Source organism: Macaca nemestrina, chromosome 7, assembly GCF_043159975.1.
Source record: "Macaca nemestrina isolate mMacNem1 chromosome 7, mMacNem.hap1, whole genome shotgun sequence".
Taxonomy (NCBI): Eukaryota; Metazoa; Chordata; class Mammalia; order Primates; family Cercopithecidae; genus Macaca; species Macaca nemestrina.
In genome coordinates, this window is record NC_092131.1 from 173925876 (window position 1) to 173945372 (window position 19497).

A 19497-nucleotide genomic window follows, 5' to 3' on the forward strand; every position below is an offset into this window, starting at 1 on the left:
TAACCTATCCCAGTAAGAAGAGGCCAGCATTCCTTGAAGTGTCAATGAAAATGAAGAGCTCTCCAGGCCACACACTCATAAGTAGCAGGGGTGCTGGAGCAGCAACTAGAGAAAGACATACTATTGTGCCATTTGTCTGAAGTCTTTATGGGTGTATTTGTCAGTTTTTTTTCCAGCGAGACAGAACTACAGGGAGGGAGGGAGGTAGGTAGGTAGGTAGATAGATACGTAGATGGAGTGTTGATAGATAGACAATAGTTAGATAAATGGCATTTTGTTTGGGGATTTACTCGTGTTAACATTGTAGAGATGGAGAATTCCCAAGACAGCAGTCTGCGAGTTTAAGTACCTTGGATGCTGTAGCGTGATGGCTCAGTCCAAAGCTGAAATCTTCAGAACCAGGGAAGCTCTTGGTGTAATTCTCAGTTTGAGACCAATGGCCTGAGAATCCAGGGCATTTACTGGTATAAGTTCTGGAGTTTCAAGGTCATAGATCATGGAGTTCTATTTTTCAAGGGCAGGAAAAGGAATATACTTTGTCCTGGAGAGAGACAGGAAAACTTTTATAATTTTTTCATTTTTGGTTCTATTTGGTCCCCAAGGAGATTGTATGCTGTCTTCCTTCATTGAGGCTGGATTTTTCCCACTAAATTCCCTGACTCATACCAACCTCCTCTGGAAACACCCTGGCAGACACACCCAGAAGTATGCTTTACCAATTGTCTAGGTATTCTTTAATCCAGTCAGCACCTTAAATTAACCATGACAAGTCCAGCACCTTTCTAGTTGGCACCTATATGTATCACCTTAAGCCATAACTAATCTTTAGATACAGACAATAACAAGGCAATAGTTCTACCTAACACGATGCAACCATCCTGTGTGCAACCAAAACACACTATACTATTTGTCTTAAGAGCAGTGGAAGTTTGTGGGTGATGTTTACTCTTCTCCTGATACCCCATAACTTCAATACAAGTATGTTAAATTGCTAACACTTAACTGTTAGTATCAAGTGAACACATTCTTGTGTTTTGTGACAAAAGAAGAAGAGAGAAATAAAAACAATGTTATTTGCCTAATATATTGATATATAACATGCAAATGTATTCTTAACAAAGTAGATAGGAAATACTAGTGACAATTTTAATCCTTGTTTCTGTAACTGGTCACCTGGTTCTGTCTGGTGTGTATGCATGTATTTATTTTATCATTTTTTTTTTTAAATTTTTTATTTTTTGACACAGAATCTCACTCTGTCTCCCGGGCTGGAGTGTAGTGACATGATCTCGGCTCACTGCAAGCTCCGCCTCCCTGGTTCACACCATTCTTCTGCCTCACTGAGTAGCTGGGACTACAGGCGCCCGCCACCACGCCCAGCTAATTTTTTGTATTTTTAGTAGAGATGGGGTTTCACTATGTTAACCAGGATGGTCTTAATCTCCTGACCTCGTGATCCACCTGCCTCAGCCTCCCAAAGTGCTGGGATTACACGCATGAGCCACTGTACCTGGCCCTGTCTGGTATTTATAACTCCCTTCTACTGCTACCCATTCTGTATTCTCTTTGTCTTCAGCAAGCCCCTTTGCTGGTCCTGGGTCTTTATATGGTAGGGTGATGCAAACCTTCATTCCTGAAACATCTGGAGCAGTTGTATTCTTGTCTGGAATGGTGGTAATAATCCATTGAACTTAATAACAGGGAATAGTAATACTAAGACTTTGTTTTAGTCCATTTTCTGTTACTGATAACAGAATACCTGAAACTGGGTAGTTGATAAAGAAAACACATGTATTTCATACAGTTATGGAGACTGAAAAGTCCAAGGGTGACAGGTTGTATGTGGCGAGATCCTGTTGCTGGTTGGGACTCTCGGAAGAGTTCTGAAGTCTACAGGGTGTCATATGGCAATGGAGTAGCGCTTGCTGACATGCAAGATCATGTCTCCCTTCTTATAAGCCACTCTTCTCTCATAATAGACTATTAATCGTTAAATATTAATGTATTGATCCATGAAGGGATTAATTCACTTATGGGGTCAGACTCTTCATGATCCAATCACCTTTTAAAGGCCTCACAATTCAACACTGCCATGTTAGGGATGAAATTTCAGCATAAATTTGGAAAGGAAGCAATATTCCAACCCTAGCACTGCACTTCTGACTCTCTAAAAATCACACCCTGTCACAAAAGCTTTATTTCATTCCTATAGTTCCAAGGCTTAAATTGTTCCAGCACCAACAGAAAGTTCTAAAATCTAAAGTCTCCTCTGTCGACCCGTGAAATCAAAACAAGTTTTCTTGATACAAAACTCGGCAGTTGGGTTGTTGATGCCCACTGGGTTCATGTTGGCTGCTGCCCAGATAGAGCCACTTTACCAAGATAAGGGAGTTACTATAGAGAACATTTTATACATGTAGAGCCAGCTAAAAGAGGGAGCAGAATTTTCATATTACTCAAAACTGCTTCTCCATATACTCAGAAACTAGAGTTTTTATAGATAGTTTTGTGGGCAGGGGGTTAGAGAAAGGGACATGCTGATTGGTTTGGGTCAGGGATGAACTCTTAGGAAGTCAAAGCCATCTTGTTTGCTGACTCACCTGCTGGGTGGGGGCCACATATCCAGATGAGCCAGTTTACTGGTTTGGGTGGCACCTGCTGATCTGTCAGAATGCAAGTTATGAGAAATACCTCAAACACCAATCTTAGGTTTTACAATAGTAATGTTATGTATAGGAGCCATTGGGGAGTTAATTAATCTTGTGGCCTCTGATTGTATGACTCCCGAGCCGTGCTTTCTAATACAGTGGTTAATTTGTTAGTTTTACAAAGGTGATTGTGGTCCCCAAACAATGAGGGGTTTTGTTTCAGGGAGGAGCTGTTATTATCTTTGTTTCAAAATTAAGCCACAAAGTAAATTTCTTCCGAAGTGGGTTTTGTTTTTACCCAGGAATAAACAAGGGCCGCTTGGAGGTGAATGCAAGATGAAGTCACTTAGGTCGTATGTCTCTCCCTGTCGTAATTTTCTCAATTACTGTTTTTGCAAATGGGATTTCAATTTCCCCTTCTGAATTTCATTGCATCTTATTCTTTTTTTTTTTTTTTTTTTTTTTTTGAGACGGAGTCTCGCTTTGTCGCCCAGGCTGGAGTGCAGTGGCCGGATCTCAGCTCACTGCAAGCTCCACCTCCCGGGTTTACGCCATTCTCCTGCCTCAGCCTCCCGAGTAGCTGGGACTACAGGCGTCCACCACCTCGCCCGGCTAGTTTTTTTTTTTTTTTTTTTTTTGTATGTTTAGTAGAGACGGGGTTTCACCATATTAGCCAGGATGGTCTCGATCTCCTGACCTCGTGATCTGCCTGTCTCGGCCTCCCCATTGCATCTTATTCTTAAGGTGTGAGGTACAGTGTTGGGAAAAGGCCAAAGACCATTCTAACTTCTTTCTGCTAACAAGGGGTATACTTGAGATAGGGTTTGGCCCCAGAGTAAATGGAATGAAACTGCTTTGTAGCTGCCTGTATGTATTCGCAGATGCCTGGTTGGGGTTCCTAGGCTTGCATGACAAAGATGTTAGTACTGTCATCCACTGTTTTAGTACAGCACTTAAGTGAACAGCAAACTCTAGGATAATGGGTCCTAATATAAGGAGTGGAAGTCCTAGCTTCAGAAGTCCTTTTGTAATTTGTCTAAATCCCTGAGGGATTAGAGTGAATAGCCCTAAGAACCAATCAGACATGGGGTCAACAGTCAAGAGAGATTTGGGTCAGAGGTTGTTAGAAAGACAAATTGGGATAAACAGGAAAGAGCAAATTTAAATATACCATCTCATATCTTTTTAGTTAGTTTCCTAGTTCTCCGAATATATCCTATCTGTGTTTCATTCCAGGAGGTGTCACTGCAAATGAAGGAGGCTCCCTTATGTGATTAAGGCAAAAAATATTATTAATAACAGGCATTTGTAGGGAAATAGAAAATAATAACAAAGGTTAATGTTGGGCACAACGTATCCAGATGTTAGATTCAAAGCATTTTTAAGTTGCAAAGGAGGATAGCGATGACAATCTCACGTATTTTTTATCTGTATCTCAAGGGATAAGCTTCAGCATGCAGGGCCTCCGGAAGAAGGTCGTACCCATTTCATTGAGTCCAGGTCACAAAAGTGGGAAAAAAATGTGGATATATTAGTTTGAGGACTTTAGCTCTGAGAGATTTCAGGATTCATTCCAAAGTGCAGAAAATAATAAAAAACTCAAAAACAATAGACAAGACTAGAATCTAACAACAAGTGTGCTATAGTATTTTTCTGAAATATAATGTTTTGCTCCCTAGTTTTCGTTTTTATTTAAGACATATCATAGTAGGACACATTTATTTGCAAAATAAGTTTTGGTATTATTATAGTTAGCCTGATTATTTGTGTAAAGTTCAGCCAGAATAATTATTTCCCATATTAGCTCTTTCTAAACTGGGTTTGCTGGAACTTTGTTCCCTAAGGAATCTCGGATTGGACTTTTTTAAAGCCTTGAAGGGATGTATCTGTGCCTGTAAATACTCATACACACTGGTTGAATTTCTCACTTCTTCAGCTCCCAAGATAATTTGGGAATCATAGGCCTGTCAGAATGTGACAGTTTTTACTTACCACAGGTCAGGAACCCTGTGCAAGGCCTGTGTAGATAGTTACGAGGCCAGTTTCTTCAAGGGGCTTTTATCATCTCTGTTGGTCAACTTCAATTCCTCAAGCCTGTCTTTTTGTATTTGAAAGTAGGCCATTCCACTGGTAAAATAACCATATCTTTGGTAAAATAATCTGTGCCTACAGTTGTCTCCTGTTACAAAAGAAATCAGATTCTTATTGTACTTAGGTAAATAACTATATCTCCTTGGTATGGAATCCTCATAAGTAGTTTTCAAATTTTGGAGAAATCAAGTAGAGAATATGAACTATTTTTCACCTTTTGCTCACAGGAATATACTTTACTCAATCATGAGAAGCTGTAAATAGCTGAAAAGAAAAATGTTGTCTTGACTCTGAAAAATGACAAAAAGGCTCAGCAACTTTGCAAGCAGCAACTCATAAAAGGATTATTTCGGTCTTCTATTAGTTCAGTCCATGAAGTTAACTTTGTCTGACCTTGAGCCAGCAGTCCTCATAAACATACAGCTATCTATGAGAGTTTGGAAGTTTGTTTTGTTTTTTTCCTATTTCAATGCCCCAGTCTTTAGTTATGAGAAACCTGTATTCAGGAGAACATTTCAAACAGCAAACACCTTTTGAATAGTTTAAAGAAAAAGAACCACAGTAATCTGTGCATGACAATTATCTCAGGACAGCCACTGTTTTATTAATTTTACTTTGATTTTTTTGAGACAGCGTCTCAAGCCACCCGGGCTGGAGTGCAGTGGCACAATTATGGCTCACTGTAGCCTCACCTTCCTGGGATCAAGCAATCCTCTTTCTTCAGCCTCCAGAGGAGCTGGGACCACAGGCAAGTGCTACCACATACAGCTAATATTTTCATTTTTTTGTAGAGATAAGGTCTCACTATCTTGCTCACACTGATCTCAACTAGCTGAGCTCAAGCAATTCTTCCAATTAGCCACCTAAAGTTGTAGTATTACAGGCACGAGCCACCGTTCCCAGTGAGGACATTACAGGCCTGAGCCACTGTGTCCAACGAGGCCATTGTTAAAGACACAATCGACAAAGAAATCCGGTCATTTCTGTGGAACATAACAATTTAACATAATAAACATTATTATTAGTGATAACATATACAAAGACATATTAGAATTATAGGAACCATATAATTTTGGAATACATCCTAATAACATATTTATATAAATATAACCCAAAGAAAGTTAAACATAATTTTGTATTTGACAATGTTTTCTGTAGGTTAATATACCAAATAAATGAAATATGTCTCTTTTGGACTTCAGGGGACCTAATACTTAAAAGACTAATGAGTTAAAAGAAAAATTCTTAGTTTATAATTGTATTTTTCAAAGTTTGCGAGTGTTAAAGGCTTAAAACACTTCATATCACCAAATAGAATCCCAGATAACCACAAATCATTTGCTTAGCCAAAACGGTAGCTCAAAAATTCAAAAAGGCAAAAGCCTTTATTCATTGGTAGAGAGGCGACTCTGCTCTCCCAACAGAAGGACCAAATAAAGTCAGCATGAGGCCATTCGAATTTGTATCTTCTCTCTCCTCTACTTTTTTCAGTTTAGAAGACAAATAAAAATACTTTATTATCTCTCAGTAGTATACAGAAATCTTGTTTAAAGAGAAGACCAAATTTTACCTTTGTATTAGTGTTTTATTAATGTCAAACCCAATTTTTACATAAAACCTTATAAACAAAACTATCAAATCTAAATCAGTTTGACTCTAACTGTTTACAACTTCCTACTAAACAACTGATTAATGCTCAATGAAAACTCTGTTTATCACACTTTAGCGTGCAGATTCTGGGCCTGTGTCATTGTGATTTTTACCTTAATGATCATTCTGTAGAAAAACTAACCCGCTTCAAGTTTTGGCAAGCTAGTCACACTCACACACAGAACTTTCTTTACAAGACCAATCTTCTACAAACCTTTATAATTTGCTTAAACCTTACATTTTTGTCCTATTATTTTTTTAACTTAAGACAATTTTTAAAACCTCTAATTTAGACAAGGTTACTTTTTAAAACAAAAATCATATCTTTAGGTCTTTTTATAATTTTTTATAAAAAGACATTTTATAATTTTTACATGCCTTAAATGTAAATGTTTTCTCAGTAGTATCAGTTACACGTGTTACAGTGTTAAATCTTCACAACTTTTATTTTTAGTGAAAGCAGTTTTAATTTCATATCAAGTGCAGAGCCTAGGACACAGGACAGAAATGAAGATAATGTCTGACACTATCCAACATACCTAGGGGACATGGCTAACTCAGCATGTCCCCAGGCTTTACCTGGAAGCTACTGGCTCTAATGCAGGCAGGTTGGACAATTACAGAAAGTCACAGATATTTATAACCTTAAAAAAGCAAAGAGAATATCTGACCTGCCTAATTTAGACCAAATGTCTAAATGTTGAAGAAATAATGTTATTGTACCAGTAATCTTTAGAGCTATCTTTATTATTCAAAGATCATTAGAGTCATGTGAACTACAAAGCATTGTAATTAAATTTTTTGATAAAATATTTTCTTTAAGTGCATAAATATGCCAATTAATTAGAGCTCTTTTATATAGTTTGTTAGCAAAATATTAATTATATGAAGCATATAAATACACAGACATAGAGAAGCAGATCTGGTAAAGTTATATGGATTCTTCATTTGTGAGTTTTTAAGTTTTTCTTTTTCATTTTAGATCATCAGTCTCTTGATTACCTGTTCCCTGCCCCAAACAGTTTTTAACCAGGCAGTTCCAAATTTTTATTTTAAAGGGATAAATCTTAGGTGAAATAAAATAGATAATTTATATTTTATCTAAACCAAGGAAAAATGTGGGAGTTTCAGTCAGGATGGCCAGGAAAGGCAGACACTCTTCAATTTGGAGATTTGGAGATTGGTTAACTTGAGGTTGATATTAGATGCTGGCAGGAGTCTGTCTTCTTTAGAGGAGCTACATGTATCCAGGAGTCAATTCCTTGTACCTTAACACCACAAAGATTAGTTAATAGCACCTGATAAGAACTTTTTCAGGGTGTTGGAGGTGGTGATACACTTCACAGTGATTAATTTTTTTTAGCTTTGATAAGCCCCAGCAATAAGTCAGAGACTTAATTTAGAATTCAATTTTGGAGATGTCTGTCAAAGATGTTCGAAAGCTTAAAATATTTGATCAAAAGCAAACTACAGGTCCTTGTAAAACAATAGTAATTCATTTAATCAAAGTGATATTTGAAAGACTTGAAAGGCAATACAGAAAGTTACACATGTGTAAAAACCTTACTCCTTTCAAATTTCTTAGGTTTTTAAAAACCAATTAAACACTTTATAAAGGCAACGTAGGAACTATCTTGATGAAATGTAAACTCTTGTTTCTTAAGGCAGTTACCAAAAAGTCAAAGGAAAACCCTTTTTAGTGTGACTGCCTCTCCTTAGGGGAAAGCCCGTTGAGATGATCTGGAAGTACAACTGATAATAAAAAGTGCTTGAATTTAGTCAAACATGGGAAGAGTGTGTACACAGATATGAGTAGAACTAGGGAATAGATGACTCTTAGTAGCTGCATGATAAGTTTCCTGATGACAGTGAAAATTTAGACACACACACACAAAAAAAACCCCAAGAGTATAGAATCAAGTTATCCTGGAGGAAAACACTGGTTTTATATACCTCTAAGATAAAATATTTCAGCATCAGGCCACAACATTTAGAACTAAGAAAAGTTACAGGAGCTGAGAGGAAGCTGAAGGATAGAGTTATCCCAGGCCACGTCAAAGGGAGAAAAAGCTGATAGCAGCAAGACAACAATTGAACATTTGAGATATGAATCTCAGAAGTTTTCCAAAGAAATCGATTATGGAGAAAATCAAAATTTCTTGTCATTTTATTAAGAGCAAATTGATACCTTAAGAAAATATTGGTTTAATATAGGGGATCATTCTTTAGAAAGACTATTATAAACAATTCCTTTTTAATTATACCTAACTTCATTACATACAAAATTCCTTTTATAAATTCCCCTTCACAAGCCTTATCATGACTTTCACAGACCATCTGTCACATGGTTGGACTGTATACTTGTCCTATGGTACCTGTTCCTTTTTAAAATTTTTTTCGATTTTCTTTTTCTAGATTAACCTTGTAATAAGAACCTGTTTCTTAAATAACCAGTCATTTTCCTTTAGGAGAATAATTTACCATGCAAGATTCTTTCTCGTATAAAATTACTCTTTTTTCTTGATAACCTTCCTTACCAAAACTACATGTTCTTGTCTATATCTTTCTTCACATCTCTCTTCACCATTTACTGCTTCCTTTCTAGTTTGTTTCATAAATAACCTTTTCAAACTCGTAATTTGAATCAACTTTTAAAAAACGTTTGAATTAGACAAAACAATTCTTTTTCTCAATAAGGACACCTCTTGTTTGGCACATTGTATAGAAACCTAGGAAAAAAGAAATCCTGAACTATCAGATATTAGTATTGTATAGATGAGAAACATTTCACAATTTTTAGAACAGTGTTCTCTATATAATAACCCTTTCTTAATTGGAATTGACCAAGACATCCAGTAAGCATCCAAAATGATTTTAAGATTTTAAATTATACAAAAATTTCACATAGAAGCATTGATCTCATTGACGTGTACTCAGTTTTTTCCATTTTAACAGTTTACCTAGAGTACTTTTGAAAACTGGGATATTACCCAAAAGTAGTAATTATTTAGTTATGTCCCTATTACCCATTTTTAAAGTCTGTGGACATAAGGTGTTTTACCTAAGTAGGAACCTTAAAGTTCAATATATGTGCATTTTGTTAATAGCACAGAAGATTTAACTGTTTTCATTGAACTAGTAATATTAAATTAGTGTAAGTCATCTATAAAATCACACAAACAAAAATTATTTTGTTTTTGGCTGGGTTTATGGTCTTATAGCCTTTATGTCATATCCTGACACCTTAATGTGTAGACAGAGATAAATACAAAACCCTTTGTTCAGTAAACTCAGATAAAAATATGCTGATCTGTTGTTTCCTGACTTTTTAATGATCGCCATTCTAACTGGTGTGAGATGGTATCTCATTGTGGTTTTGATTTGCATTTCTCTGATGGCGAGTGATGATGAGCATTTTTTCATGTGTCTGTTCGCTGTATGAATGTCTTCTTTTGAGAAATGTCTGTTCATATCCTTTGCCCACTTTTTGATGGGGTTGTTTTTTTTTTTTTTTTTTTTTTCTTGTAAATTTGTTTGAGTTCTTTGTAGGTTCTGGATATTAGCCCTTTGTCAGATGAATAGATTGCAAAAATTTTCCCCCATTCTGTAGGTTGCCTGTTCACTCTGATGATAGTTTCTTTTGCTGTGCAGAAGCTCTTTAGTTTAATGAGATCCCATTTGTCAATTTTGGCTTTTGTTGCCGTTGCTTTTGGTGTTTTAGACATGAAGTCTTTGCCCATGCCTATGTCCTGAATGGTACTACCTAGGTTTTCCTCTAGGGTTTTTATGGTATTAGGTCTAACATTTAAGTCTCTAATCCATCTTGAATTAATTTTCGTATAAGGAGTAAGGAAAGGATCCAGTTTCAGCTTTCTACTTATGGCTAGCCAATTTTCCCAGCACCATTTATTAAATAGGGAATCCTTTCCCCATTTCTTGTTTCTCTCAGGTTTGTCAAAGATCAGATGGCTGTATATGTGTGGTATTATTTCTGAGGACTCTGTTCTGTTCCATTGGTCTATATCTCTGTTTTGGTACCAGTACCATGCTGTTTTGGTTACTGTAGCCTTGTAGTATAGTTTGAAGTCAGGTAGCGTGATGCCTCCAGCTTTGTTCTTTTGACTTAGGATTGTCTTGGAGATGCGGGCTCTTTTTTGGTTCCATATGAACTTTAAAGCAGTTTTTTCCAATTCTGTGAAGAAGCTCATTGGTAGCTTGATGGGGATGGCATTGAATCTATAAATAACCTTGGGCAGTATGGCCATTTTCACGATATTGATTCTTCCTATCCATGAGCATGGTATGTTCTTCCATTTGTTTGTGTCCTCTTTGATTTCACTGAGCAGTGGTTTGTAGTTCTCCTTGAAGAGGTCCTTTACATCCCTTGTAAGTTGGATTCCTAGGTATTTTATTCTCTTTGAAGCAATTGTGAATGGAAGTTCATTCCTGATTTGGCTCTCTGTTTGTCTGTTACTGGTGTATAAGAATGCTTGTGATTTTTGCACATTAATTTTGTATCCTGAGACTTTGCTGAAGTTGCTTATCAGCTTAAGGAGATTTTGGGCTGAGACAATGGGGTTTTCTAACTATACAATCATGTCATCTGCAAAGAGGGACAATTTGACTTCTTCTTTTCCTAACTGAATACCCTTGATTTCTTTCTCTTGCCTGATTGCCCAGGCCAGAACTTCCAACACTATGTTGAATAGGAGTGGTGAGAGAGGGCATCCCTGTCTTGTGCCAGTTTTCAAAGGGAATTTTTCCAGTTTTTGCCCATTCAGTATGATATTGGCTGTGGGTTTGTCATAAATAGCTCTTATTATTTTGAGGTACGTTCCATCAATACCGAATTTATTGAGCATTTTTAGCATGAAGGGCTGTTGAATTTTGTCAAAAGCCTTTTCTGCATCTATTGAGATAATCATATGTTCTTGAACACTTTTACACTGTTGGTGGGATTGTAAACTAGTTCAACCATTATGGAAAACAGTATGGCGATTCCTCAAGGATCTAGAACTAGATGTACCATATGACCCAGCCATCCCATTACTGGGGATATACCCAAAGGATTATAAATTATGCTGCTATAAAGACACATGCACACGTATGTTTATTGCAGCACTATTCACAATAAAAAAGACTTGGAATCAACCCAAATGTCCATCAGTGATAGACTGGATTAAGAAAATGTGGCACATATACACCATGGAATACTATGCAGCCATCAAAAAGGATGAGTTTGTGTCCTTTGTAGGGACATGGATGCAGCTGGAAACCATCATTCTTAGCAAACTATCACAAGAACAGAAAACCAAACACCGCATGTTCTCACTCATAGGTGGGAACTGAACAATGAGATCACTTGGACTCAGGAAGGGGAACATCACACACTGGGGCCTATCATGGGGACGGGGGAGGGGGGAGGGATTGCATTGGGAGTTATACCTGATGTAAATGACGAGTTGATGGGTGCAGCACACCAACATGGCACAAGTATACATATGTAACCTGCACGTTATGCACATGTACCCTACAACTTAAAGTATAATAATAATAAATTAAAAAAATATATATGCTGATCATTTTGAAGATATTTCTAATATTATGTCACCAATAATCTTAAAACCAGTTTTATTTGTCAAGGTTTACTAAATTTATGTGAACTTGAAAAGCTTCCCAAATTAATTTATGAGCGCTTATTTACTTGTAAGTCAATTTGGTAGCAGGCTAGACATAACACACAAACATGTCTACATATGTACATACACACAAACACGTCTACATATGTACATATGCACAAACATGTCTAAATATGTACATACACAAACACGTCTACATATGTACATACGCACAAACATGTCTAAATATGTACATACACAAACATGTCTACATATGTACATACACACATGTCTACATATGTACATACACACAAACATCTACATGTGTACATACACGCAAACATATCTACGTATGTGCATACACACAAACTTATCTACATATGTACATACACCCAAACATATCTAAACAGGTATACAAACACAAGCAAAGGTCTCATAGCTTTTACCTTGGGATTCTAACCGTAAAGTAACAGTACACACTCAGTATTTTATAAAAAAATAGCTGGATACATGTTATTGTCTGACAAAACTGGAACCTGTTTCCATGGCTAAATTGTGTTTTCTCCAATACATAATCTGTGAAAGCTGTGAACCAAACTTTGGGTAAAGCTATCTTTATGGCAGTTTTGTTTTTAAAAAAGCACCTTTTACCTTTTTTTTTCCCTTCAGTTTTAAACCAGTTTCCTGTGTTTACTTTCTAGTTAGTCGGTAAATAATGAGTCTTATCACAGCACCAACAGCTTAGTAACAGCCAATCTGAAGCAGGCAGAAAACAAAACAGAGGAAGAAAGAGAGGTTTTGATGACTCTGCTTCACGTAATAGCTGCAGTTAACCATTTGAGCGCTCAAGTTTTCTTGCTATAGTTTGCCTCTCTGTTTAAAATGTTCACAAAAGTAGGTCTTAATAAGTAACCAGCTGAAATCCCAAAGAGAATGAGAATATGAAGTTCCTGCCAGGCTTCTGCAAAGGAGCCAGGTTTTAAACCTGGCTCCTTTAAAAGGAGGGAAAGAGAAAAAGATAGAAAAGGAGGTTTGTGAACCTTCTAGCTGCTGCATGGTATAGGGTTGGCACCCCCACCACTCTTGCTGACATCCCATCAGGGAGAGCCCCAGTACCCTGGACATGCACAGTGTGAGACGAATCCCTCCCACCTCTGCAAGTCATGGGCAAAGGAAACTGTTGACAGCTGGCGAGAGCTAGGGGTACCTTTGACTGAGATGAGTAAGGCTGTAGGTGGCTTCCAAGATAATCAGGAAGATGAAGTTGAAAGTGAAAAGGATAGGAAGAGACCAGGGCCCACACTCAAAGGTCATACACTCACACTTACAAACAAATGGTGAGCTTCCAAACAAACCCCAGTTAAGGGCTGGGTACAATCCTGAATTTCTTTCCTCTGTTCAAAACAGCTCCACAGGTATCTGAAACCAAGTGGAGCGATGCCCAGGAGTGCCACAAAGCAGCACATGTGCCCATCACAGCTGATGGTGGCAACTAACCCATGCAGAGTACCAAAATGAGCCAGGCTTTGTCTGCCCTCTCTTATTAGTCACCCAGTTAATCCTGGTAACAGTCCTGGGTTCTCTGCATTTCCAGAGTGCAGGTCCTCCAGTAACCACTGAAATGCTTTCTCGGGAGTTGTCAACTCCTTACAAACATTTCTCCGTACTTGGCGCAGAGCACAGTGACACCAGAGACAGGCTTCCCTGGACCCCCGCCCTGGCAGTGGCCGTGTCACTTCACTCAGGCCCAGGAAGAAGGCAGGCTGTGGTCTTCCACTGGGCAGCAGCACCGAAAGGATTTCTGACGTGGGTGAACTCTTGGATCACCGTGCCCAGTCTCACGGAGTCTACAGCAGATGCAATAAGGGCTTTGGCACTGGGAAGTGGAGCTCACCCATCTGCCAAGCCCAAGGTCAGGCACCCCTCCTTTACACCATCCTTGGGGACTTCCTCCCATCCCCAGCAGAACGCCACTGAGAATGGACCTGATGGTGCCAAGAGGGCGATTTTCCCCCAAGTCCTCTGAAATATGTTGCCACGATTTGTAACAGGAAGCCGAGTGAGGAGCAAAAAGTTGCTTCCAAAGGTCAGATGATGGGCCACATCCCTGGTGGGCGTGTTGAGCCCCTGAACCAAAGTTTCTGCGACCAGCACCTTTGCCTCTCTGCCCCGGCCTTCTGAGCCTGTGCTCCGCAGACACTTGTGCACCAGGCAGCCAGCCACTCTCTCCTGTACTCCCGCAGCCCCAGCAGAGCTCCCACATGCACCTTCCACTCACCAGGTGGAATCTACCTTTTATCCTGTGCAGCAGGCTGCAGAACGCGCCCCTCCACTCCCTCCGTGTGGGGCTGCAAGGGGTCGGGTCCACCACCAACGCTGCCTTTATGGAGAACCCCGCACTTGTCCGGAGCCTGAAACTCCCGAGTTACTGGGTCCAGGAAGACTGGAGGTGGCGCCTGATAGAATGACTTCTTTTCATTTGGGCCCGTACCCAGTGGTGGGATGGCTAGATTGAATGGTAGCTCTGCTTTTAAAAGCTCATTGAGAAATCTCCATGCTGTTTACCATACAGGTCGTAAGAATTTACATTCCTGCCAAGGGTGTATAAGCATTCCCTTTTCTCCTCATCCACACCAATATCAATCATTTATTGATTTTTCATAATGGTCCTTCTGACTAGGCTAAGGTTGGTATCGCATTATGGTTTTAATTTGCATTCCGTAATGACTAGTGATGTTGAGCTTTTTTTTTTCATATGTTTGCTGGCCGTTTGTATATCTTTTGCCTGTTCATGTCATCCCCCCAGTTTTTAATAGGATTTTTTATTTTTTCTTGCTGATTTGTGTTTCTTGTAGATTCTGGGTTAGTCCTTTGTTGGATGGACAGTTTCCAAATATATTCTCCCATTCTGTAGGTTGTTTCTTTACTCTGTCAATTATTTCTTTTGCTCTGCTTTTCAGTTTAGTTAAGTCCCATTTATTTATTTTTGTATATGTTACAGTTGCTTTCGGGGTCTTAGTCAAATATTCTTTGCCTAGGCCAATGTCCAGAAGATTTTTTCCTAGTTTTACTTCTAGAATCTTTATGGTTTCATGTCTCACATTTAAGTCTTTAATGCATCTTGAGTTAATTTTTATATATGGTGACAGATAAGGATCCAATTTTATTCTTTGGCATGTGGCCGTCTTATTTTCCTAGCACCTTTTATTGAATAGGATGTTCATTCCTCAGTATATGTTTTTGTCTGCTTTGTTGAAAATCAGTTAATCGTAAGTATTTGCCTTCATTTCTGGGGTCTCTATTCTGTTCCTCCGGTGTGTATGTCTACATTTATTCCAGTACCATGTTAGTGTGCCAGCAGATGTTATAACGGACTGTGTTGGTTGACCTTGCGCCGGAAGGTGGCACTTGCAGGAGAGAGCCAGCTGTCATGGTGCTGGGATTTATGCTTAGCCTTTGTTACCCAGGGGAAGTATTCAGCTGATGGGAAGTGACATGGAAGTCTAAAAAGTCCCTGTTCCAGTTCTGCTACTAGGACAGGTAGAGGGGCAAAGCCAGGTGTGGGCTGGGTCAGGAAAGTCCGTTCTCTGCCTCTCCAGGTGTGGGTGTAAGCAGAAGCTGCAGTGGTGGTCATTATCCCTGACCGCTGGGATAATGTTCCAGGGAGGAGAACAGACTCTGCTCCATGAGAGTCTGTACATGGAGAGAGGGGTAGAAAGTGGCAGGTCAGTTCCCATGACCTTGACACAGAAGGTCTTACACATGCAGACTTCTGCTGGCAAAAACCCACAACAGCCAGCAAAGTCCCAGGCAGTCTAGACTCAGAACACAAACCTGCCCCAGGCCACAAGACTTCCCACTGGAGACTGAAACTGGAACAGTAGCTCTGAGGCCACACCCCTTGATTTGACATGTGAAACAGCAGTACCCAGGTCCCATGACCCTGGCACAAGAATGCTTCCTTCATGCCCCTTGGTTCGGGCCTTCGGGGGTTCATCCTCTGCTCAATACTAGATCAAATACAAATCTTAGTTGGTCAGCTTCTTCCTCAGTTGGGGGCTTCTTCCAGTGCATGCCTACTGCCTGGGTTACTTCGCTGATTTCTTCAAGATATTCTATGAATTAGGGTCAAGAATATCTTCCTTCTGTTGCTGCTGGGGTCTGGGAGTGCACACGCAGCACATCCAGGTGCCACTCTTACTTTCATGCTCCCCACCTCTCTTAAGTCAGCTCCATCGCTGGGCAGGGTTCAGGCGCTTCCCTGTGACCTGGATTGCCTGGTTCCCTAGTGGGAATGTATCACAGAGAGAGTCTCCCCCTTTTGCACTCTCAAGGCTCAGTTGCCCATCTGACACGTAGTGCAAGTTGCTGCCTGCTGCTTCTTTCAAAGTATCCAGAGGTTCTTTCACTCTTTTTGTTGAGTTCCTGTGTTTGTTGGATACAAATTCACAGTGTGAATCTCTAGACACTATTTTGCTCTTTCTAAGCAGGTGAGGCACACTAACAAAGCCTCCAATCTGCCATCTTGAAAAACAAAAAACAAAACAAAAGAAATGCTCTGCTTTATGAGCAGAGGTCTACCAAAAGTTATCTGGAACATTCATCCTGGACATATCTATTCTTCTCCAATAATCGTTATATTTATGCAATCATTTTTATGTCAGTATGCAAACATGGATATTTATTTTACTCTTTACTTCTACTACTTCATTTATTTGTTTAAATTGTTGCAATGTTGACTATTGGAAGTTCTTTCAGTTGGATCATCTGTCGTTTTGAAACACCACCATAACTGAGCTTTGCTGTTGTTATGTGGTTGGTTAGTTGTTTGCACTGTTTGGCATTTTACTTTTTCTGGCACTACTAGGTGCTTATGCTAATTGTGTGGATTTCCTCACAAGCCTGGTATTAACCATTTTTTTTTTTTTACAGAGCGCTAGTTATTTTATTGGAAAATTGAATTAGAAATGGAGATTGGGCCCTTGGCATATTCATTGCTCCTGGGGCATCTGTTGATTCATGACCTTGTGTGCAGAGCAGATACATCTATGTATACTGATTCACACACACACACACACACACACACGCGCACACAAATGTTTTATCATGTATCTGTATCTTTAAGTTAAACATGAATTTCTTCCTCATAACGCTCCAGCACCCCATGATCTAATCCAGTACCCCATGAATCAGCACCCCTATTCCTGCTTACTTGTGTGTAGCCTACCAGGCTAACAATGATAAAGATGGTTCTGTTATTTAATCACATAATCCAAAGACTTGTATAAGCATATTCAGAATTAGAAATGTACATGGCCGTGAGAAAGAACTTTACCAACTGAAGATTTTATGGATAAATCTTTACCCTTTAGACTCAGAATATCCACTGACTTGCTACGTTACTTGGGTCAGCTGCTTTTCCCCCCTCCATTCAGTGAGGTGATTTCACTGATGTGTTATTTAATTCTTTTATGTGTATAGCCCCGTGCTATCTGCTACCTGCTGTATAAGGTGTTTAATTTGTATATTGTAAGTTCACTTTTTGTATTATAAAGTTATTTAGGATTTGTAAAATACAATAATGTATTTATCGTTACTGTATGATACCAGAGTAATTTCACTGCCCAGAGCGAATCTGCTGTACCTCACCAGTTTGACCTGCCTCTCTTCCAAGCTCCTAGTAAATACCATTTTATTATCTCTATGCTTTTTCACATTCCAGAGTGTCACATCACCAAAATCTCACAAAGTATTTTGCCTTTTTAAATTTACCTTTTTTTCGCAATATACCCTTTAGATTTGTGAAGTGTATCTCATGGTTGCTTAGAGTTGTATTTTCTTAATGACAAAAGACTTAGGCCCCATATCATGTGCTTACGAGACACGAATATAGTATCTCTGGATACATGTCTATTCAGATAGTTTACCAATTTGATTGTGATACTTGCCTTTTTATTTTGAGTTGTAAAATATTTTGTATGTTATGGATAATAGCTCCTTTCCTTCTATGTGATTGTGAAGATTTTCTTCTATTCTTTGCATTATCTTTTTACTTTTAATGATGTACTTTGAATCCCAGAAGATTTTAATTCTTATAAAGTTAATATATTCATGTTTATTTATTTTTGTTGGGCTTTAAGTATCATATCTTAGAAATTATAGGAGTTATTGTTTAACTTTAGACCCAAATTACATATTTATACATTATCTACTATGGGTTTGGTCTATTTAGAGCTTACATTTGGATATATGATTATTTTGAGCTAATTATGTATATGGTGTGAGTGAGAAGTTCAACTTGCTTGTGGATATTCAATTGTCTTAGCAGCATTTGTTACAAATGTATTTTTCCATATTGAATTGGTTTGGCAACCTTACAAAATCATTTGACTCTAAAGGTAAAGATTAATTTTTGGATGTTCAATTCTACTATATTTCTTTGATCTGTATGTCCATGTTTATACTATTTTTGAGCCTTTAAATTAAATTATGATGATACTGAGTTTTTCATGGATGCCCTTTAAGATAAAGAAACTTTCCTCATAGGCTTAATTTGTTGTATATTGTTATCAAAAATGGATTTTGGATTTATCCGGTGCCTTTGCTGCATCTTTTGAGATGATCATATGGCTTTTGTTTTTTATTTTATTCTTAGAGAGCATGACACTAATTATTTTGTAAGTTGAACCAAATTTGCATTCCTGAGACAAATACTCTTGGTGATGGTGTGTAATTCTTTTTCCCTTTGCTGATTTGTATTGCTAGCATCTTATTGAAGACCTTTGTACTTTATTTATAAAATATATTGATCTTAATTTTTCTTCCTTAAAATGTCTTGCTTTTGTTGTAATATGAGTATAAAGTAACTAATAGTATACATCAGGAAGTGATCTCTGCTTGTACTGTTGTTTACGTTTTTATGAAGAGTTTGTGATAGATTGTTATTAATTATTTTCAGGTTTAGAATAGTTCACCAGTGAAGTCATCTCAACGAGCACAGGGCCTTCACTCCTAACAACAATCACATGAATTTGGAAGGGGATCCTTCCCCAGCTGAACCTTCTTCGCTTGAGACCTGATCCTTGGCCATCATCTGCATCTGGATTCATGATACAGAGAAACTGTGAGTGAGAGCCACTTAGTATGTGAGAATTTATTTTGCAGCAATAAATAATACGCCTGACAGTAAATGCAATGTGGTATCCTGGGCAGAAAAAATGACATTACTTAAAAACCCAGTAAAATATGGAAAGAGCCTATATTTCAATAAACGGTTTTGTGCCAACTATTTTTTAGGGCTTATCATTGCATGTAACTCAAGGATATATAAAGCTTTCTGTGCATATTTCTGTGTATTTAAATTATTTCATAGAAAAGTGTCTTTGAAAAAAAATATTAAATGTGATATTAAAAGAATTCCAAAGCACAAACAGAATACCTTCAGCTCAGGAGATGAAAGGACATGTAAAGAGAGAATAGCAAAGCACTTT

The 19497-nt window shown here is 38.3% G+C and overlaps 1 protein-coding gene across 1 annotated transcript in view; it reads left to right on the forward strand.

The window, feature by feature from the left end:
• Positions 1–19497, forward strand: part of LOC105499091 (nuclear pore associated protein 1) — a 564120-nt gene that overhangs the window by 44390 nt on the left and 500233 nt on the right. Inside the window, exons 8-9 of the mRNA XM_071099379.1 lie at positions 5373–5487; positions 18966–19130. The gene's annotated coding sequence lies outside the window, so the exon portion shown is untranslated. The remainder of the gene's footprint in view (positions 1–5372; positions 5488–18965; positions 19131–19497) is intronic.